The sequence below is a fragment of the Onychomys torridus genome, chromosome 5 (assembly GCF_903995425.1).
Source record: "Onychomys torridus chromosome 5, mOncTor1.1, whole genome shotgun sequence".
Lineage (NCBI taxonomy): Eukaryota > Metazoa > Chordata > Mammalia > Rodentia > Cricetidae > Onychomys > Onychomys torridus.
The window spans coordinates 64,552,373-64,576,005 of record NC_050447.1 but is presented as its reverse complement, the minus strand read 5'-3'; the positions used below and the strand labels follow the sequence as shown (position 1 = coordinate 64,576,005).

Below are 23,633 nucleotides of genomic sequence, written 5' to 3'. Positions count from 1 at the left end.
GTTCTGTTCAAAGCATAAGCACAATTTAGAAAATACTGCACAATGCTGGTTTGTGAACATCATCATGAAAACCTGTCATCCCTGCTCTGAACAATGCTACACGTTCACAAAGCAAAGACTACAGAGACAAAAGAAAGCAAACAGAGGTAAATCTATAGTAGGGAATCTTGCTTAACCTCATGCAGCCAGTAAATAGCAAATCCTCAAAAAATACCACTTAAAACAACTTGTTTAATGTACACACAAATTATATATGTTTTATGTAACACCCACACATAGAAAGAGAAAAGAGTAGGGCCATATAGGTCATTGTAGAGTATTTATAATATGTATGTGGTTCTGGGTTCAAACCTCAATGCCACATGCACAAAAGGTAAAACAAAAGACAGACAGAAAAGTTTACAAAGGTATTAGTAGAAAACAACAAATGTGAAACTTCTAGAATCCCAGTGAAGTCTTAGCTCCTTTGTCCTATTTTGACAAAATAGCTGCTGCGTGGTGGTGCCCAGCTCGCTCTCTTTTTTGTTCAGTCCAGGACTTTTGCCTGTGGGATGGTGCTCATTACATCCCAGGAAGGTTTTCTCTTCTCAGTAAAGCGCCTTTGGTAACTCCTTGACAAACACACACAGAGTTGTGCCTTCTAGGTGATTCTAAATCCAGTCCAGTTGACAATCAAAGAGTAACCATCAGCCATATGTTAGTTACTTTTAAACCACTCCTAATCATATATTAAAGTAATAAAATATAAATTTAGTAATCAAAATTGATGCTTTCAGAAGATTTGATGGAAGTGAGAAATAAATGCATAGGAATAAATGTCAAATATGCGAGACTCAGTCATAAAAATTGTGATATATGCCAGAGAGGATAAAAACGACATTTACTCTTAGACACAGCAATAACACTCCTGGCCGTTAATGCCATAGATGACCTGAGACATGTTGAAAAGATGTATCTGGAGATTGTTTACAGCATTGTTTAGAATTGCAAATAGGAGCAAGTTAAACATTTATTAGTGGGAAATTGGTGAATGCAATAAAATGGGGGGAGGGGAGGGCATAAATGTAGTTCAGTGGGTAGAGTGCTTGCCTAGCACACGTGAAGCCCTGGGTTCAATCCCCTGCATAAGACATATAAGATATGTTGGCACACTTCTGTAATCTCAGTACTTGAGAAGTAGAGACAGGCAGACCAAGGAGCTTAAGGTCCTTTGGCTGTGTATCACATCTGAGGCTAGCCTAGTATGCATGCCTTGGAAACTAACATACATGTGTATCTATGTACATAATATATGTATATGTTATTCATGCAACATATATGCTATGCACTATTTTATATTACATACACATACATATATATATATGGGCACATTTTGATTTGTCAAATAGCAGGTTATCATGCATCTATAAAACAGAATAAGAGATCTTTCTATATATCTGTTTAGAATGATCTCCAAGCTATAGTGCTTCTTTAAAATGCAAAAGTTTCTTATTTAAAATAAAGAAAATAAACAAACAAAAAAAAAAAAACCACCGGGTGGTGGTAGCAGGCGGATTCCTGTGAGTTCGAGGCCAACCTGGTCTACAAAGTAAGTTCCAGGAAACCCTGTCTCAAAACACCCCACTTCCCCAAAAAAGAGGAGAAAATAAGGACAAATACTTCCTCCTATCTCTGCCTTGGAAGGACACGCCAAGAACCTGCAGGTGGGTAGCAGGCACTTGAAGGAATCCCTTAATTTCATTTCTTTTAATAAAATTAAAACATTTGAAGCCATGGCTGTGAATTTCCTATTCAAAAACACATATAAAATATTTAGGAGAAATATCCACATAAAGTACTTAGAAAACAGTACCCATGGCTCTTGTACTGTATTCTCTCTCTCCCATGGTTTGGTGCTGCCCAGTAAAGGGGCCAAGAAGGCTAATAATCAGTACTCAAGACCGTGTGTGTGTGTGTGTGTGTGTGTGTGTGTGTGTGTGTGTGTGTGTGAAATCTGGCTGGCAGTGAAGACTTTATCCTATTTTTCTGGATTGTCCAAGCCAGTAGAGTACTTAAATGATTATCTTGGGCAGTTTCAGGTTATTTCCACAGCATAGACTCAGGTTTCTAAAATGTTCCATGAATCCCTGCAGTCTATAGAGCTACTTAGGAAGAAGGCAATGTTAAATGTAGAAAGACAAAGGCCTTAGCATCTATATCAACTTTTTTTGTGTGTGTATTTGGTATGTGTACATATGTTCATATGAGTGCATTAGTGTCCCTGTGAGCGTGCATGAGTGTGAGCATGGGTAGAGGGCAGAGGTTGGCATCCAGTGTCTTTCTCAATCACTCTGCATCTCAGTTTTTCAGACGAGGTCTCTCCCTCAACCTGGAGCTCACCTATTGGCTAGACTGCAGGACTGGTGAAGCTCTGACGCTCTACCTGCCCACTCCCCAGTTCTGGGGTTACAGACCTGTGCCACAGCACTAAGCTTCTAAAGTGAGTTTTGAGGTTCCAAGCTCAGGTCCTCATGCTCACAGACAGGCGCGTTATCAGCTGAGACTCCCTCCCAGCCCCAGGGTCAGCTGTTTTTATTAAGAAAGAGCGCATTCAGCACCTGCATGTGGGGTGGCCTGTGCAATATCACACTCCTACTAGGCGAAGACATCAGTAATTGGGCAAACATGTCCATTCTCAATCTCTCCACACCAATTACCTTTAAGTAAAGTTCAGGGAACGATAAATCTACTTGGGTATCTGCATCTCACTGATTGCAGCCATGGTGAAATGCGTCGTTCTGTTCTATCTTCCTGCTTGCCGCTGAAATGATAAGAGGCAGCACACGCAAAATCATGAAGATTACAACTTGCTTTTTGAATACATTTGAACCAGAAGGTAAAAGGATAGGAATCGTTCCGTGAGTGTTAGTTTTATTTAAAATTATATGTTTTAATGGGCGCCGGGCAGCATCACTTTTTTTCTTTGGAGAGGAAAAGCGGGCAGCTTGTGTGAACGCTAACACCCCATCTCGCCTGGGCTGCACCCCAAGTCTCAAGCGCTTGTGTGAAAGGTTGTGCTACCTCTGCGGCTGTTTCAGAAGGTTGCTGCCACCTATCGGCGTGTGTGAGCATCCGCACTCGTGTCTAGTATAGAGGAAGAGAAAACCCAAATACCAGAGGAATTAGATACCAAGAATGGTGAGTTTACGGAAGGGAAGCCGACAATCAGAAGGCATAGCGAGGGAGATCAGTCCTCTAAGCCTGAGGCACGGCTTTTCCCCTTGTCCTAAAGGTGAAATAAGATAATCTTTCACAGACCCGTGGCGGGGGTGGGACCTCAAACAAAAGCAACCCCACCCACCAGTGGCTCACTGTGCCTGTCAGCTTAGCCTCTGTTTACACTCGCTGTAGTATTACAACACGAAACACATGTTTAAATTAGTTCTGAAAAAGTATTTGTTCCAGTTGTTTGTAATCGGTTATCTTTGAGTCTTTGGACCCTGCTCTGTGGAGGGTACTTGGCTAAGGGGCCTTTTGAAGAAATACATCTATAAGAGCCTTTTCTGAAACATCCCCAACAAGACATTATTAAGCCTGTGTGTGATGGCTGGCTTTATATAAGGTTCAACGAACCGGCCCAGGTGTGTGGTGAAGCGTTGCGCTGGGTTGTTTCCAGATGAGTCTAACGTTTAAATCAATAGACCAAGGGCATAGATAGTTTCCTTTACTGCGCGTTTTCTTAATGGAAGGCAGACTCCTCTGCCAGCAGCCCTCAAACTAGAACATAGGTTTTCCTTGCCTTTGATTTAAAGCGAAACATCAGCTCTTCCTTGATCTCAAGCCTCAAGCTGGGGGTGGACTGAAGCTAAACCAGGGTCTCCAGAAGGCCAGCTCTCCCGCTGGTTTTGAGTATTGTCAGCCTCCATTATCATGTGAGTCAGTTCCTTATAATAACCACGCCCTCTCTTTTTCTCTCAGTACTGGATTCTCGGAGAACCTGACTAATACGCTGGGGTAAAGCATTTTCCAAGATGATGCGTTCAGAGTTGCTTCCCCAAAGGGTCTCAGGCCAAGCAGTTAGCACACAGCAGAACTGAGAACCAGACCCAAACTCTGGCTTTTCCTGACTTCTCGGTGTTCACAGGAAGTATTTGCTGAACACAGCCCTACACTTGGAGCTTCCTTATCAACGATTAAACATTTTGCAGTAACTTCAATGATAAAATCTGCACCCAACTTCTCAGTCCCACACAGTGTAGTAGCCTTGTCTTTCACAGCATCACATTCTCCTGGTTATCCTCCTACATCATGACCACTTCAGCGGTCTGTGTTTTATTTGTGTCTGTGAAATTAAAAGTCCGCATCCTATATCTTAAATGCCTCCTGTGTGTTCGCTGGCTTCCATGATCATTTTTCTAATGCTAAACTGATCCTAATGCTCCAGATTTGTATAACTGGGGTGTCCCCAGGTAGTGGGTGAGTGACTGAAACTGAACACTGTTACAATACAGCTCCTGAATTTCTCCCTACATCTCCAGTCTTGTAGTCCCTATGGGATGCTGGTACCCTCAGTCCCTCAGCACCATAAGCTATAATTATATTTGTTTTCATTCCTTCCTTTCCCCAAGCTTCAAACAATAGACTTCTCTGTAAGCCGGGACCAACTTAGCTTCACTGGTACCTCTGTTTCTTCCTGAGCAATTGCCAGCCTGTCCCTAGTGGTCACTGGGCTTACATTCTTCTGTTTGGTACTTTTAATTGTACTGAAGATTAAACCCAGGGCTTTGTACATGCTAAATACGTGCACATAAAGGCAAGTACTTTACAGACTGGGCTCCTCCCCAGCTCCACTATCTGTCTTCTCTCCTTGGTTGTTTCCTTCATAACCCTTTTCTCTGACTGAAATTGTTTGTTTCTACTTGTTTATACCCTCATCCCACCCTCTATTAAAATATAAGTTCATTTTGTTCTCAACTGTTTAATAAAAATTAATGGACCAGGTGGTGGTGCACATCTTTAATCCCAGCACTTGGGGAGGCAGAGCCAGGAGGATCTCTGTGAGTTCGAGGCCAGCCTAGTCTCCAAAGCCAGTTCCAGGAAAGGCGCAAAGCTACACAGAGAAACCCTGTCTCTAATAATAATAATAATAATAATAATAATAATAATAATAACAATAATAAAATAAAAATTAATGGATGCTGGATCCAGATGTATCACAAAAACAGCAGATGAATCCATTTTTTGAAAATATCTGGAAACTTTTAAATAATGCCCTTTCCAATGTCTCCAGCAGCAGGCAACAAAAGAAGCAGTGACTTGCATGCTGTCTCTGTCTCTGGTAGATGTCATGTGCCCCCCCCTCCACTGCCACCGCGCACACACACACACACACACACACACACACACACACACACACTTTCTGAGGTATCTCTGTTTTCAAGGAAAATCCTGTCCCACTCCCCGACATTGCTACTCATTTGGCTTAATGTATGTTCCACAATGAATGGGAGAAATCTGCATGTAAATACTACAAACTAGCCCTTCCCATTAAATCAGTGCAAAGTCACACAATGAAGTCTATGAAATAACATCTCACTCCAAGGGGCAGTAAACATCAAATCTAATCATATGAGTAGTGTGATTTGTTGGCAACCCAAGCTGTGTTTATTTTTAATGAACTTAAAAATACAAGTTACTCTAGCTGAAATCAGCACCTACTAGAAGCTTCTATTTACTTCATATTAGTTCCTCTGAAAACTTGAACACAGGGACCATGACACAAAGCTTAAATGGCACATTTCCATGAGTCCAAGGGTTCTAAGATCACATCTGGACTCCCATTTGGCTAGATGATATAGGATGGTAGACAAGGCTTATAGAGTTCCAACATCTTCTACTTATCTCTGAGTGAAATGCCCCTAGTACTTCTGTCCTGACTTTCATCCAAGCCATTTGAAAGGACCACATGAGATAATGCAAAGTAAAAGTATATTTTCAACCACACAGGCTTAGGAAGGCTTGGATGGGAAGTTTAGTGCCTCACACATTGTAGATGCTGAAAGTATTCCATAATAGGCATTTATGCAGCTCTATGCTGTGGGATTTCTCAGAATATATTTACCTCCTGTACATGAAATATGTATAAATTTGAGACAAGAAGGAAGTCCTCGCTGCCTCATTTTAATATCTGAAGCAGTTACAGTAGAAAAGCTTTGCATATGGGAGCTGGGAAGACCTGCAGGATGATTTCACCCATGCCTCATTTTCAAGATCAATATGCTATGTCTCCATGTGCTTCTAAGAACAGCCTCAGGCTTGAGGTTTCTGTATCCAGGTCCAGTGACTTTTCAATCATCACATAATGTCATATTTAAGAATGATCCATTATAGGTAAAAATAACAACAGCACACAATTGGCATTTTATCTCTTTAGTTTACAAAATATATCCTCGGTAGTATTTCACTGCATCTCAGCTCTTCCTATATCCATTAACAATCAAGACAACCCCTACAGACATACCAACAGGTCAACTCGATTTAGATAACTTCTCAGTATGATTCTGTTCCCAAGCAATTCTAGGTTGTGTCAAGCTGGCAGTCAAACTAACCAACAACAGGTGTTCCATTAGTCACTCTCCACCTTATATTCTTGAGTCAGAGTTTCTCACTTAACCTAGAACTCACTGATTACAATGGGCTTCTTGGCCAGCAAGCCCCAGGGATGCACCTGTCTTTGTTTCTATAGTACTAGGATTACAGTTGTGTATCACCATGCCAGGCTTTGGAATGTGGGTTCTGGAGGATTGAATTGAGTATTTTGGTAATGGATCCATCACCCCAGTCCAAGAATAGGGTTGCATTTTTGGTATATACTAAATGTTGCCAGCTAAGTCCTGTTATGATGTGTTCATATGATGTGATGACTAATATTGATAGTGAACTTGAACAAGATGTGGACATAACTAGGAAACACATCCCTGTGTGTCTGTGAGGACATTTCCAGAAAGGACTAACTATGGGGAAAAGACCCTCCCCATTCAGAGAGGGAACCACTTTCCCAACAGGTGACCCAGATGTTGAGAAGTCTGAGAAAGAAGTGTCTACTGCTTGCCTGCTTCTGCTTCTTCTGGGTCGGTGTGTCTGTCCCTCCTCCTTTACTGGCCACTGCTGTGGCTGTTGCCGTTCTCTGCAGGCACCAAACCCAGCATCCTCTGCCTCCCTACATGGACTAACTACCAGTCACTCAATAGGAAATCTTCGCACCTTTCAGCACCAGACTGAGACTGATGAGCTGCTGAGGCATCCAGCTTTGTGGGCTGAGGGGTTACAAGGTTCTCAGTCCGTGCAGCATCAAAGCATCATTGAACAACTCAGCTATGGTGGTATATGCTAATCTGATAAACTCCTCTGACTGTGCAAATATGTACTTCTTCGTTCTATTGCTTTTGTTCCTCTAGAAAGCCTTGCCTAATACAGACAGTACCTGTTCTGCAGGTAGGAGTTAGGAATCCATGCTTTTTCATTAGGTCTGAAGCCCTTCACCGCACCTCCCTCACAGAATCTTACAGCCTCAGCTACGTCCTCCTCATCCTGAAAACAAGACACCTCTTAGTCCTGCTTTACAGTTTCACACAAAGCTATCACCTCAGTCAATGGCTGAAGCCTTCTGTACCACAATATTCATTTCTCCTAGCCTAGGCTATCAGACTGTACTTGATCATGCATTGCTTCTGAGGAATCAGGTCCTAACTCTCAAAATATTGGGCAAAGGGCACCGAAGGTAGTTAGCACAGACCAAAGGACCAAGTTTAAAGACCCTTTATGAGCAGTGAGCATAAAAAAAAAATCAAATCTGCTCATAAGTTTAGGTTACTTGGGAACAGAAAAGTCACAGACAGTGATAGTAATGATGTCTATGACTTATTGAGTAATTGTCATGTCAAATCCTATGTGTGATGAGTTTTCATGCACTATTTCACTGAGTTCATATGGCTCCAATCAAGATCTGTCTCTGTCTATCCATCATCTATTTATCCATCACTACTATACACATATATACATGTGTATATGTATGTGTATAAAGGTATGTATGTTTATAGCTATAATCTATTTGTAACTATCTGTACATCTATCTATCACCCATTTATCCATCTGCCCATCTATATTCACTGTTTATCAATGTGTCCATGTATGCTATCTGTCTATCTACATCTCTATCTCCATCTCCATAAGCTAATACTGCCTGCTGGGGATGCAGCTTAGTGGTAGAAGCACTTTCCTAGCAAATGCAAAGCTTAAGGTTCAATCCCCAGCATGGCAAAACAATATGAACAAACAAAATTACTATTGTCATCCAGCAAGGGAAGAACAAGGGGCTAGAGTCATTTCCACTTGTTCAAAGCCATGCAGCTGAGCTGAAGATCTAGTGCCAGGCAGTGTGGTCTCAGGGCTATTTGCCATGATTTAACTGTATTTTCTATCATTCCTGGCTCTTTAGAGCTGCCTGGTATCCCTGATTTACCTTCCCCACAGCCGTTCTTGGTCTTCCAAGCAAATGTGTTCTCTGTCTCCCAATTCGAAAACATTGTTTTGTATTCCCAAAGAACATCCACCGTGGCACTGTCTCTACTTACACATTGGTATAATCCCCATTGGGCTACACAGCCCTTTCCTGAATCTGTGTGGTGGTGTGTCCACTGCAGGTGTTCAATTAGTGTCTGTGGAAACGCCAAGAATTAGAGGGGCTTTGAAGTTTAAAGCAAGAGAGAGTGCATCTTCTCAGACTCAACAAATCTCCACGGGATGCCTGTTATGAGCCAGCAGGGACAGTATTAGCTCAACCATGAGCAGAATGCAGTCTTTAATTACAGGGAAGGCAAGTATATCCTCAATAAGCTATAATGAAGAGAGCTATCAGAGCCATCAGAAGGAAGGATCAGAGAACTGCAGCTCGTAACTGATCAAGTGCTCCTGAGGATGATATTGAATGTTGAAGAGACTCTCCAGGACAGATAACATGTAGTCTAGCCTTGAAACTGGAACATTTGTTCTATAGATTAGACTATGATAGAGTAGGAGAATTAAAAAAAAAATGATGAAAGGGTAAGATAAAAAAAATGCAAGCTATGTTTGAAAATTTCTGGAAAAGCTGTGTGTGTGTGTGTGTGTGTGTGTGTGTGTGTGTGTGTGTGTGTGTGTAGTATGTGTCTGTATGTATAAAGGTTGAGAGAAGAATGACACACTGTGAGAAATATATCTGCAGTGAAAGAGAGCAAATGTGAAAGATACCATTAAATACTAGAGTTTAAATTCTATTTGATAAGCAGAAAGGACTTGCAAACATCTAATGGACATGATTGGGTCCGTGTGTTCAAAGGGTAATTGTGAGTTTATTATGGGACATGTAATATTTTTAGCCATTGAGATCCATTTATCAATCACTCTTACCTATATCCTTATATATCAACATCTATTCTTATCATCTGTCTTTCATCGATTTATCATCTACTGTCTATCTATACTCTTTCTATTAGCCTATCTGTCTGTCTGCCTGCCTACCTGCCTGTCTATCTATCATTTATTCCAGTGGTTTTCAAGTGGGGATAGTATTGTTCTCAGGGACATTTGACAATCTGTAGAGACATCATCCTGAGTTGTCATAACTATGGTAGAGAGAGGAATGACTTCCTTATATCTAGTAGGTAGAAGCCAAAGATGCTGTTAAATTTCCTACCACACACAGAACAGCCCTCAGCAATCAAAGAATCATCCAACCCCAATAGTGTGAGGAGAGAAAACCCCTCCTCTACTCCTATGTATAAACCTGCCTTTGTGCTAACCTCAAGTAGAACTAAAGAACCTCTTCAGCTTGACACCATGGACCTTCCTTCACCTAGATCTCATTTTCTTTGAAAAATACTCAAAGCGGAAAAAGCTCAAAGTCAGATGAATGTGGTTTGCTTTTGGTTTGACTCTGCTTAGTAAAGGCAGAGAACGGCTTGGTATTTGTCTCTTTTGACATCAGTGTTCTTCCTGAGGGCACTGAATCTAGAGAGCTGGGTTGTTTTGCTTTTTTGATTTTTTTTTGTAAGTTTCTATATGTGGGGGGAAAACAAGCAAACAACAACAACAACAACAAAAAAAAAAAAAAAAAAAAAAGCCAGGCAGCTTTCCAAGAAAGACTCCTTACTATTCCCCTGCACTCATCCTTTCTAATCCTATGCTTTTAGGGAAGGAAACTGAGGCAAAGGGTATAAGTTGGAAAATGGTTTCTCAGATGACACTCATACAGTAAATGACAGAACTGACTTCAAGCAAATTCTAAAGCTGAGTCTAAATACCTGCCAGCATGCCGTGTTCGTTGTACAGGCTCTACTCTTTTATTACCGTTGTCCCCATGGTGTTGATGTACCAAGTCGGATTTTATTTTCCTTAAGACAGCCTGGGTGGCTAAGGAGAAGTATGTGCTTCGCCAAGCAGGTCTGCTCGTGAGCAAAATGAAAATGGTTTTACAGCAACCAGAGGCAAAGGAGATTATAAACAGATGAAGGTATCTGGCTCCAATACTCTGATTTAGGGCTAATCCTGTGTTGTTTTGAGAAAGAGCCCTATAGGGTGATTCATGTCTGGCATTGGCTGTGTTGCCTCTAGCTAAGGCAACTGGCAGCTTCTCACTTTCTAAAATGAATACTTAAGAGCTCTGAATCACCATTTAGTATAGATTCTCAAAATTATAGGTGACGGACTGGAGAGATGGCTCAACCAGAGTTCTTGCTTTTCTCACAGAGGACCAGAGTTCTGTTCTCAGCAGCCATATTGGGTTACTCATAAACTCCTGTAACTCCAGCTGCAGAGAATCCAACGCCCCCTTCTGGCCTCTATGGACACCTGAATACATTGGCATATACTCATATGGACACATACATACACACAAATAAAAAGCAAAATAAATCTTGAAAATTAGAGGTGAGCACATCTTGTCCAGACTGCTCGCTTCCAAATTCAACTTTGTCTAGTCACTTGCAGCTAACACACTGGAGGATGAATCTTTAGGGGGTCATCAGAACACTAAGGAGTTTTGATCCATTTCTGAGAATCCCTTCTCTTTGTAGGGTGTGTCCCCCTTGCTTTAGTTCTTGTCCAGCTCTCTGTAGAGGTTGCTGTTAAGAGCTTGTCTTGATCCCTGCTGTGCTTAGCATGATTTGTGTCAGGTTCAGATCAGCTTTTACTATAGGTTCAAACTCAAGGTGAATTCTTCTAGGTTAAAGTATACTGCGTTCAGGAGTGGGACTCCCCCCAAACCTGATCTTTCTGTAAAGAAAGAGGTAAACTAGACATGGAAGGTATATGTGGTGTTTCATGCCTACAATCCCAGCACTTGGGGGACTTAGGCTGGAGAATTGCCAGTTTGGGGTGAGCCTGGGCAACACAATGTTGAAAAGAGAGGGAAAAGAATTACAACAAGAACAGGAAAAAGGCTAAAACCAATTCCCTAGACATGAGGGATATCAGTGTAAGGAGGGAACATCTCCTCTCCTTAGCCATCTTGAGAGCCGAGGCCAAAGACCCAAATACAAACAAGAAATTACTGAGGGGAAACCATGCAGATTGATTTAAGAAGCATTTCATGTGACACAAGAACCTTCGGAAGTAAAGGCCTAGAGAAACAGAAAAAGCTGTCTGTGTCTTTGTGTTAGTCCAAGGAAAACTTTATTTCTTCAGTCATGAAGAAACAGGAAGGCGCCAAAAGGCTCAGCTCCATCTGTAAGCTGCTGGCAGAGGGTGGGAAGCAAGGCCACTTTGTTGAGATTCTGCTCCCTCTGTGTCCCTGTGCTTTCAGAGATAAGAGTGTTCCCTTGTAAGAAAATGGGGTTAGGGGACCTCTCCAGAACAGGCATCTCACAGATAGTTTTTTTTTTTCTGCACTTTAAAGCCCAATGCTAGGGAGAGGAGGTAGGAAGAATTCTCATTTTTGTGGCTTGCTGCTACTGTTTTCCCAGTTTCCAAGTTGCCATGTTTGGGAATAGAGCATCCTAACCCTGTCACCAGCTAGAAGTGTCAGATGGAGGGCTCGAATTTGCCTTCTGTTTCTTCTTGAGAGACCACCGGAAGTAAACACAGGTTGACTTTGAAGAAGAGACAATGGCCTTAGCAACCGAGCCCTGGAACTCAGGCCATCCTTGCAAATGGTGTTTATCGACTGAACTGTTGCTACAAGTAAATGGAACTGGGTTAAGGGCTGCAGAAAAGCTGTGAGTACATGGGGAGGGGAGGGAGCTTTGAATGGCAAGGGTCAGATCGAATCTGAAGAAAAGGCCAAGAAAAGAATCTGAAAATCTGTTGATGATTCCACGCATGGGACTAGATATTAACATTTTTGAAGACCATAGAGATGAGATTCACCAGTTTTTCTTTCCTAAAGCAAAATTTCCTTTTCCTGCTACAGAGAGAGGGAAAAGACAGCCCTACCATCCCAGGAAACCCAGCTCAACTCATTTGTGATTCCATGGAAGCAGCTGATCCATAGGGAGAAATTGGAGGTGGTTTTGTTTTAAATTAATGGCTGGGGTCATCCCTTAAAAGCCTGTCATTTACATGAACAAAGGGCCAGTTGCTCCCTGACAGCAGTGAGGGAAAAATGGAAACACTGGCTTGGATGATCCACCCACAAATCTCCACTCATCAACTCACTCCATTTTGTCCTCTGACCTGTCTTTTTAATCATTTCACCTCCTTTCTTCATGGAATTACTTCCGCCTAGTGATTTCAAGGACCCTTTTGACAGGAAGAGGTCATGTAAGACTGTTCTTCCAACCTTTTAGGAATAAATCACATGGATTATTCCAGTTGGGTGTACAATCAGAGAAGAACGGAAAGGTAGGACAAGGCACTGAGTGGGTGTGGTCTGGAGGAAGGGAATCCTGTGGTTTCCATGGCAACACTACCTGGAGACACAGATTAGACTCACAATCACCAACTCCCCTGGTGCTTGGGTAAAACCACCACCACCACCACCACCATAATATTACACTATAGACCAAATGGTTCTCTGGCTATTTTAAGGATCATCATGGTTCTAGAATATACCACCACCACCTAACTTTTTGTTTGTTTGTTTGCTTGATGGGAGAAACACTTCCTTTGTTCTAGTCTTCAAAGTCTATGACTTCTGCTGACCATGCTTAGGTTTCCTTAATGCAGAGTCCTTTGGGAGTCACAACATAAATGGGGCTCCCCTGATCTGATACCCCACCCCAGAAGAGATCTTTCCCTGGTCCTCCTCTTGGGTTTTGCTTTGACTTTATTATGCCTCATGATGCATAAGCTAACGACCAGAGGCGACAGGCCAGAGCAAGCTGAGAGGGTGCTCAGTTATTCCAGGTGGAAGGGTTTGGCATTGTGTTTCTGATACTTGTTAGTGTCTGGGAGGTTCATGACTGAGGCCCTCAGAAGAAAAGGTAGATTAACAAGGGAGGAATATATAGGCTTGTTTAACAAAGTTATTGCATGGCACGGCACTTTCATAAATGATGATTTGGAGGCAGGGGAGATGGCTCATTTGGTAAAGTGCTTGGCTTCCAAGCATGAGGATGGAAGTTTGAATCCTAGAATCCACATATAAAAATAAAAAGCTGGACATGGTTGGTACATTCTTGTAATTCCAAGGCTGAGTTGGTGGAGACAGACAAAACCCTTGGGTTCACTAACCAGCCAGTCTAGCCTACTTGGAGAGTTCAAGTCAGCAAGAGATTCTGTCTCAGAAAATAAGGTGGATGGCACCTAAGAAATAACACCTGAGGATGACTTCACACCTCTGCACACATGCATGCACTTATAGGAACACACACACACACACACACACACACACACACACACACACACACACATGCTGAACATCTGAAGAAAGAGAGAAAGATGTGTTTTGCTAAGTCTGGAAAAATGGGTAATTTTGGAGAGACAAGCGCACATGAAGAGTCTGGTCCAATGGCAGAGAACAGAGACCTTGGCTAGGCCTTTTCAGGTTTTTCTTGGCACCTTTGCATGATACCCTCTTCTATGGGTAGAGGGAGGGAAACCTGCCACAACCAATCTCTTGCATATTCGCCATACTTACCTGGTGTAGTGACTACATCCCTTGGCTATCTCCTGCCTGTCTCTTACTTGGCTTACTTTAAAGAACTAGATGATCATCAGTGAAACGTGCTCTGGAAATGGATGACTTGAAAAGATCTAACACCAAGATGACCATCTAAATGACCTCTAAGAGACCCCAAACCCTATTAAAATCCCATTTTCACATTAGATGACACTTTCAATACCATGGCAGTTGAAAAATTGTCATTGTGATGGCCATGGCCAGACAGAACCATAAAATGAGTGTGGCGATATTTTGTTTATGCTCTAACAAATAAAGCTTGCCTAGAGATCAGAGTGCAGAGCTAGTCGCTAGAGGCCAGGCAGTGGTGGCACACACCTTTAATCCCAGCACCTGGGAGGTGGAAACAGAAAGTGATATGGCTGGTAGGAGAGAGAAACAGACAAGGCGAGGTGGAGGCCAGAGCTCAGGCCCTTTCAGTCCAAGGATTCAGTAGAGTTAAGAAATCTCTCTAGTGGCTGGCTGCTCTGCTTCTCTGATCTTTTAGCTTTCACCCTGATTTCTGACTCTGGGTTTGTTGTTTGTTGTTTGTTGTTTTGTTTTGTTTCTTTTTTTGTTTTTGTTTTTCGAGACTGGGTTTCTCTGTAGCTTTGGAACCTGTCCTGGACTAGCTCTGTAGACCAGGCTGGCTTCGAACTCACAGAGATCCACCTGCCTCTGCCTCTGCCTCCCAAGTGCTGGGATTATAGGTGTGCACCACCACCGACTGGCTTAGACTCTGGGTTTTTATTATTAAGAACAAATAGAATTTACACTACACCTGAGTCAAAAGATGTAGAGCCCATATTCCAGAAAATCTCTATCTATTCCCAGAAAAGATCTGAGCACCTCTTCCCTTTATTAGCCTACCCTCCCTTATTTCTTTTACCCTGTGCCTATGCTTTATCTACCTCTGTGAGGTTAAGAAGCTGACTATGAACTAGGCTCTGCCTTCATCATTCTTTAGCTGCCAAGGTAACTTGGGCTTTCATTTTGGACTTGGCTTTAGCCTTGTCAATGTGGCACTAAATAGAAGAGTATATCCCTCTCTGAGAAGAAAGGCTAAGAAATTGTGGGTCACATCTCCAGTGGATGTTTGTAGTTTCCATTATAACTACAATTTCCATTACTAAGACCTCCAACTTAGAGAAAGAAAGGCTTATTTGACTCATCCTTGCAAAGGCCTTAGCCCATAGCCACTTGACTCCATCACACTTGGGCCTATGCTGAGGCAAATCACAGTATGAAGCACACAGTGGATCGAGCTGTTCATTTCAGCAAGCAAAGAAAGAACTGGGGTCCTGGAATCTCCTTCGGGACCACGACCCTGGTGATGTGACTTCCCACTACTCAGCTCCACATCTTAAGGTTTCTGATGTGACTTCCCACTACTCAGCTCCACATCTTAAGGTTTCTCCATGTCCCTCTCATGTCACAAATGAGGACTCAAGCCTTCAACACATGGACTTTTTGGAGACACTCGCCCAAACCACAGTATGTCACTTGCATATGAGATTTCTTACAGTGAAAAAAGTCTTTATGTATCTGTGGTATGTATGTTAATGTGTATAGGTGAAGGCACACACATACATGTAGATGCATTTCTGTACATACATATGAAGGTCAGAGGACAACCTTGAGTGTCACAGCCCAGGCACTATCCTTGAGACAGGATCTCTCAGTGGCCCAAGACTCATCCATTAGTCTAGGTCAGTGGATCAAGGAGCCTCAGTGACCCACCTTGCCTCATCCTGGGCTTATTTTTTTTCCTGGGCATTGAACTCATGTCCTCCTGCTTTGACAGGTAAGTGCCTTAGCAACTGAGCCATCTCCCCCAACCACAAAGAGTAAAATTTTAGATCTGTTTTAAATTCGGGTTGACCACTTACTATAAAGCTTATGTTTTAATACTATATGTGCTTTAATATACATCGTTATCCTGAAAATGCAGTTGATGAACCCATTTCCTAGATGAGCCATGCAGGTCACAGAATGTATCACACAATCCCAATCATAGCTGAAACTTGAATTGGGCCTATTTGATTTCATGTCCAACCTCTTTTCATTATTCCCCCTGCTCTTGGACAAGATGTATATTACTGCTCATCAAGTTACACATCAGTATTTGAACACATAGCTAGGAATCCTAAGGAAGAGGCTGGTGAGTTGGCTCAGCAGGTAAAGGCACTTGCTCTCAGCCTGACAACCTGAGTTCCATCCTAGGACACAAATAATAGAAGAGAAAACTGGTTCCCACAAGTTGTCCTCTGACCTCCACCCACACACAAATGCATGCATGCACACGTGCACACATGCATGTGCGTGCGTGTGTGTGTGTGTGCGCGTGCGCGCGCGCACACACACACACACACACACACGCAGAGATGTGATAATAGGTTTTTATGAACTCCAAGGAAACTGTCATTTTAAGGATTTCGGAGGAGCTGTAAAAGAAAGCATGGTTCTTTGCATTTATATGTAAGGCACACACAATTTTCCCATATTGCTTTTATAAACATGCAGCCCATCTATTTATTGTGTCCCCTGCTCTGATTTTCTCTCAGCTGGTCCCTCATTTCCTAAAGTCTTTGTTTTACAACAGTAGAGTGAAAACACTAAGAAAGCCAGCCTGCTAGGATCCTTAATAAGCTGAGTCAATGCTGCTGAATCTGCTTGTGATTCACCTTTCACCCAGGACCGAGTGGGGAGACACTGAGAGTTGTGGCCTCCAGATTTTCAAAGACAGCCACAAAACAAAAAGAAACATGGGTAGCTTCCATATTATAATTAACAAGACTGCTGAATATTAGGATTTTTGATGACTAAGCCTGGCGTGTACAAATGTCTTCACAAGGTAGAAGATGTTCTAAATCCCTTCTGCTTTATGTAAGAATTCAAGCTCTAGGCAAGGGTGCTCAGCTGATGACTGCTCAACTGTGTCCATCCTGTATTTAAAACACTGAGACTCAAGATGAAGAATGCTCTAATCTGCTGGAAATGCATTCTTAAGATGTATAGACAGCCCCTTTAGCAGCTGTGTGCCACTTCAGTTATGATTCCTTTTCAGTGTGACATTAAAAAAAAAAAAATTAATGCCATCGTGTAGCCCCTAAATTGGTTCTTACTGGTAATGAGGGAACAATTTGAAAGTCAACAATCTCTGGCAAAACTGAACATGGCTATTTATTGGAGAATTGATTAATTAATAATTATTCATTAACTAATGCTAAATGCCTCCTGTGTTGTCTTTGCCTCTCAGCCAAAAGATATTGGTGCTTTATTTTGGCGCCAAAGCTAATTGTTAATTATCGCCCTGAGACTCCGGAATTGGAATGAAGTACGGAAGTTTGCTAAGAGCTTGCTTTCCTGAAAAGGGTTTCAAAGAGGAAAAAAAAAAACAAATAAATAAGCAAGTAAACAGCAAAGCTGGTGCCCCTTGAGTTGCCTGCTTAGTTTTTGTCCTTTGGGCAAGGCAGCTGGGGCCCAAGGGGAAGGTTTAGAACACGACAGAAAACCGTACAAGGAAAGCATTCATCATTGAGGTGTTGGGGGAGTGTTTCATGTGCTGAGTCTTAAGTAACCCAGAGATCATTTTAACTGAATGTGCCACCAGCCTGCATTTCACCAGGGTGTGGTTAATACCCTACTCGCTGGCTTCAGTATACTTGTTTAACATTTTGACTACTGTGGTCCAATTACACCACCTTCGGTCTTGGGAAAGCATTGAACAAAGAATGACATTTTTCAACTGGTTGTCGGGGGGGGGGGGAGAAATGAATTCCTTTCATATTTTAATTGTGTACAGGACTGTGAAAGACTGCACGGAGTTGAGAGCACAATTTCGGATTCATTGCTTGACATTAGACAAAAGTTTAGGTATTTGCATGATTGGTGGTAGATGGTAGGAGGCTTCAAAACTCTTCTCCGGGGTGCTACATTTATGTTTGTTTCAAATGTCATCACAGTAAGAAGTGCCTTGACTGTAGCGTTTACAGAATTTCCAGAATTGTAACACTCTGTAAATGCAACGAACATCATCTTAGGACACATGGCATTTAGAAAAATTAACACTGAACACTTAGTGGCTATTTTGGTGTATGCCTCTGGCAGTCTTTGAGAGCCTGAACCAGGAGTTAAGCTAGAATTACACAGGCTTAAGTCTGAGAGAAAGACAAGAGGGCATTTGTTGAATTCTTTGATCTAGGACGATTGATCCAGGAGGCCAGGTAATTGAACAGGGCTTGTCTGTGCTGTTCTGAAAGATTTCTAGAAATACATAAGCCTTTTCTTGGTAGCCTAATTCAGTGCCGGAAATGAAAGTTTGGTGCTGTGTCTTATTCAATTCCTTCTTGCTGCGTCAAAAATTTTGCTCTCTCTGAATGTTGAGAAGAGCTGTAAAAATCTATTTATGATGATCTTCTAGATTCCTAAAGATAGATATTAAATATCTCCTCAATTTCCTTCTTGCTAAGCTAATTAGCCCAATTCTTTTAATTTAACCCTTCTTTTTAAGCCCTCCTGGAGCTGTTGGCAGTCGGGCAGGATTTATATAGGAAATCCTCAGTTCTAGTGTTTAAAAGATTTCAAGGATATTGATGGGTATGCAGCCATGAGGCATTTGGAAGGCCATTCAGCATTCCAATAAGGATATTCTATCATGATGACTTTAAAATTCCTGCTCCTGGCAGATGTTAAAATCAACCAAGCATTGTCTGGGACCCTGTGAAAATGTCAGACTCTTAACCTCGTAAAAGAGACTGTGTGCTACACAACTCAGCCCCACTGATTTCAACTACCATAGGTAATGTTGCTCACTGTCTCAATTCAGGTTCCTGCAAAGATGATTTCTCCCTGAGAGTCAAGTGTTGGAGAAAATTGACAATGATTCACATCAAAAGACCCATTGTAGGAGGAGATGGCAATGGGTGAGCCTGGGATGAGCTCGACCTGGGTTCATGTGGATACAGATACAAACTCAGGAAGTGGGGTGTTTTTCTACCATCTAGTTGAGACATATCACTTTATCTCTCTACACTATTTGTTATTTTGTAGTGTAAGAACAGCATCACTGGCTAGAGAGAAGGTTCAGTTAATAAAATGCTTACTTTGCAAGTACTGGAATGTGAGTTTAATCCCCAGAACTCCCCTTGAGAGGCAGAGAAAGGTGGATCCCTGGGGCTGGCTGGCCAGTCAGTTCTAAGCCAGTGTCTCAAAACCAAGGAACCAACCAACCAAATAAATAAATAAAGTGAATGAATCCTGGAGAATGACAGCAAAGATCATTTGCTAGCCTCCACATGCACACACATGTAGTAGAATTCTCCTGCCTGGCCCACAGTCAGGACAAATCTCTCTCACCCACCAGGCCCATAGACACTCAGAACCAACCAAGTAAACACACAGAAACTTACATTGTTTACGAATTGTATGGCCATGGCAGGCTTCTTGTCATCTACTTCTTCTATCTTAAATTAACCCATTTCTGTTAGTCTATACTTTGCCACATGGCTTGTGGCTTACCAGTGTCTTTACATGTTGCTTCTCATGGCGGCGGCTGACAGTGTCTCTCCCCCAGTCTTCCACTTCCCAGAATTCTCTTCTCTCTTGTCCTGCCTATACTTCCTGCCTGGCCACTGGCCAATCAGAATTTTATTTACACAGAGCGAGACACACACACACACACACACACACACACACACACACACACAAAGAACATTACTGTGGTGATATTTTCTTTGAGAACCTCAATAAAGCTTATCTAAGGATCAGAGGAAAAAGCCAGCCACTATATTAAACATAGAAGTCAGGCAATGGTAGCCCACACCTTTAATCCCAGCATTGGGTGGGGGGAGATCCATCTGGATCTCTGCGACTTCAAGGCCACACTAGGAACAGAGTCAAGCATAGTGACACATGCCTTTAATCCCAGCACTAATCATAAAGGTCTGGAGGTCTGTACAGACAGACAGGTAGTAATGTAGGTGGGCAGAGAGAGGAAATGAGATGGAAGAAAAAAAGGCATATAGGTGTGGGTATACAGGAAGTAGGTCTCTTTGGAGACTGAGGTGTCAGTGAGGTGAGGTTGTCTGTGACTTTTCCTATTATGCTGATCTCTCAGGTTTTAACCCCAATATCTGGCTCCAGGTTTTATCGATAAGACCCTCTAGCAATTTGCCCTACACCTTACAGTAACAGTTCCTATTTTTGTCATTACTCTAAGCTGCATGTACACTTGTAAGAAAGAGGAATTGCAGATAAACCAAAGAACAGGTGAATAAAGATAGATCACTGGGTCCTGTAATCCAGGCAGCAAGGTGCAGTGACTTCATGCATCATTCTGAGCACTAGTGAAAATGGGATCAAGTTGTGCAGCCTTATATGCACATATAGTAATATATATTTCAAGATCAACAGATATAATTTCTTATCATTTCATTGAGCAAGCAACCTTTATCTTAAGACACAATTGGCTTAACTCGGTTCACCAAGCTCTAAATGTTACAATATTCCCTCTTAGAAGGTCTCGTTCTTTAGTTTCATTTCTTTTACTAACAACATATGAGACTGTCTCTTTATCATATCCTCACCAAGACAGAAATGCCCTAACATTTTTTTGGCAGGTTGAGTTTAAATCTTTATTAATAATGTTTTTGTTATTTTTAAAATGTATTTGTGTGTGTGAGTGTGTGTGTGTGTGTGTGTGTGTGTGTGTGTGTGTGTGTGTGTGTGTGAATGAATGTGGGTACTCGTAGCATGCCTCAGTATGCATGTTAAGGTCAGAGGACAATCTTTGGGAGCTGGTCCTCTCCTTCCACTGTAAGAGCTGAAGATCTAACTCTGGTTGTCAGGCTTAAGTGGCAAGTATCCTTGAGGGATCTACCCACAGTAAAACACCAGGTATCCCACTCAATCACTCTTCACCTATTCTTTGAGGCAGAGTCTCTCAATGAGCCTGAAGCTAGCCTGGCAGCCAGCAAGTCCTAACCATCTTCCTGTCTCTGAACCTGACAATGCTGGGGTTACAGACAAACATGGAGCTCCACCTAGCTTTTTATGTGTGTGCTGAGGATTCAAATTCAGGTCCTCATGCATGCACAGCAGGTGTTATTACCCACTGAGCCAGCTCCTTTACCCCTGTATAATGTTTTGTGTCCAAGAAAATCTTTTCCAGCAACACAGATGTCTCTCAGGTACACTTTAAGCTCTCAAGGACCAGATTTCAATGTCATCTGAAGCTACTTCTCCCCTGCAGCCTCAGCCTTTCTTCCCCTACCTCGAATACTAGCTTTATAATTGAAGGCTGTAACTTATTCACTGCACAATTGCCTTTGCCCTCCTGCCTTCTGTGATCTATGCCTGGCACACTCTGCTGTCCCATATTATTTATTTCTGCTTTTTAAAAAATGACAGGAGTTTTGTGAGCTAGTTGGTAGGAAATCACCCTATTAAAAATATTGTTATGCAGAACGGTGTTAAGGAAAAAAATTCCCAGCAGTGAGTTTCAGTTTTGTAAGATAATGTTCTTCATTTAGCCCTGCTAGGCTGGTAGTTGCAGTTATCATTAGTATAAAATAGAGCCAACCAGAGCCCTAAGGAAAGAATGACCTCCCTAGAGAATACTGGAGTTCTTTTAAACATTAAAAAAATTATGTAGTATTATTAGGGAGGGAGTGGTGGAGGTCAGAGGACAACTTTGTAGAGTTGGTTCTCTCCACCTTTATATGAAATCTGGGAATGGAACTCATGTTGTTGGACTTGTATGGCAAGTAAGCAGTCAGGGTCCCTGAGCAATCTTGCTGGCCCAGAATGCTGAAGTTTCTAATCCATACCTGAATAACCCATATGGACAAACAATAGGAAATGCAAATGGAATGTGTTAGGGTATAAGCCAGACCAGAATCTCTGAAGTACTCATCTGTATAAGCCACAACTGGGCCACAACATACCTCACTTTTTAAATACCATTTCTCTCAGCAGAGAATACATTAGCAATTAGAACAGGGCAGTGATAAGGAATAGATCAGGATGAAGACTACCTAGCTGATCATGGAGTCAGGAAGATGGCATGGGGTGGCGAGCTTGCTTGCCAGCCTAGTTCCAGGTTCAGTGAGAGACCCTGTCTCAAAGGGATACAATGGAGAGTGTACATCAGGTTACCTGTAGAGATATATTTATCCACACACAAACTGGGGAGATACCAGCTAGATCATGGAAACCAATTATTTCTTTCTAGAACAATTCTTTAGTTTACACTTCCCATCCCAAATCCCTCACCATGAAACTGAGTTCTGGTCAACATAGAATGAGTGACATGCTGTTTGCTGACTGGACCTATCACACCTACCAGTCTTTGATATTCAATTCTCATTTTCCTTCTAGTGAGTTGGCACAACCACTTTACATAACTGGTGTCCTTATTAAAAGATGAGGTCAAGACACTGGAGAGATGGATCAATGATTAAAGGCATGTACTGTTCATGCAAAGAAAATGAGTTTGGTTCTCAGCAGCTATGTGAGATAGCTCACAACTTCCTATAATTACAGTTCTAGGGGGATCCAAGTTGCCCTCTGGCATATGTGCTCACATGCACATACCCCCACACAGATATAAACATACACATAATTAAAAATAATAAAAATAAATCTTCCTTAAAAGGTGAAATTGAGTACAAAGCTATCCATAGAGAGAAATCTGTGTGAGGAGATAGAGGGAGAAGAAGTTCCTCTGTTTATCCAGAGAGCTGTGCCATAGTTCCTTCCCTCGGCCTCAGAAAGAATCAACCCTTAATGACATCTTGATCTAGGACTTGACAGCTTTCAGAGACAATGAATTTCTGGTGCTTAAGTCATCTATTTTATGGCTTGTTATGGCAACCCTCTCACATAACCATATCTATTTAACATGAGCGCTCACGAGAATGGTAAATGTGCTAATTTATTTGATCCATTACACACACTGTATTGTTCTGTTATAGGAAATAATATGCAAGAAGGATATTCTGGATGTCACTGTCAACGTCCTACACTTGTATGTGTCCCCCCCATTCTCCAAGAAGCCAATGTTAAGTCCTGTCAGGATTATGCTAAAGAGGAGTAGTAAAATGACGAGTGGGGCAGAGTCTGGGAGTGAGACATGAGAGTGGGCAGGTGCAGAGACTAGAGTAGGAGAGGGGATGTGAGAGTGTGTCTGAAAGTTTGGGCTCCGAGATGGTGAATGGGGGAGTAGAGTGGTACTATGCAGTCACAGGAATCCTCAGGTCACACCCAGAGTGTATGGTTGGCACTCCTAAGACAGAAATCCTGGTGCAGTCAAGTGTCTTAGCTCAGAGGAAACTCTACATGGTCTATAAAATCTTCATTGATTCCCATGGTTTCATCAAAAATTTATAGTCACTGGTAATGAGATGAGACCAAAAGGTTTTCAGGCAAATTCAGTTGAAGTACCTTCCACCAGGCAATCAAGGAGTCTGGGCAGAGAAAGATGTGTGTTCCATAATTTTGAAGCCAAACAAGGTGATGA

At 42.1% G+C, this 23,633-nt stretch overlaps 1 pseudogene; it reads right to left on the bottom strand.

Moving 5' to 3' along the window:
* The window catches only part of LOC118584592, a 124,447-nt pseudogene extending 114,070 nt beyond the window's left edge, over positions 1-10,377 (bottom strand).
* Positions 10,378-23,633: the final 13,256 nt, after the last annotated feature.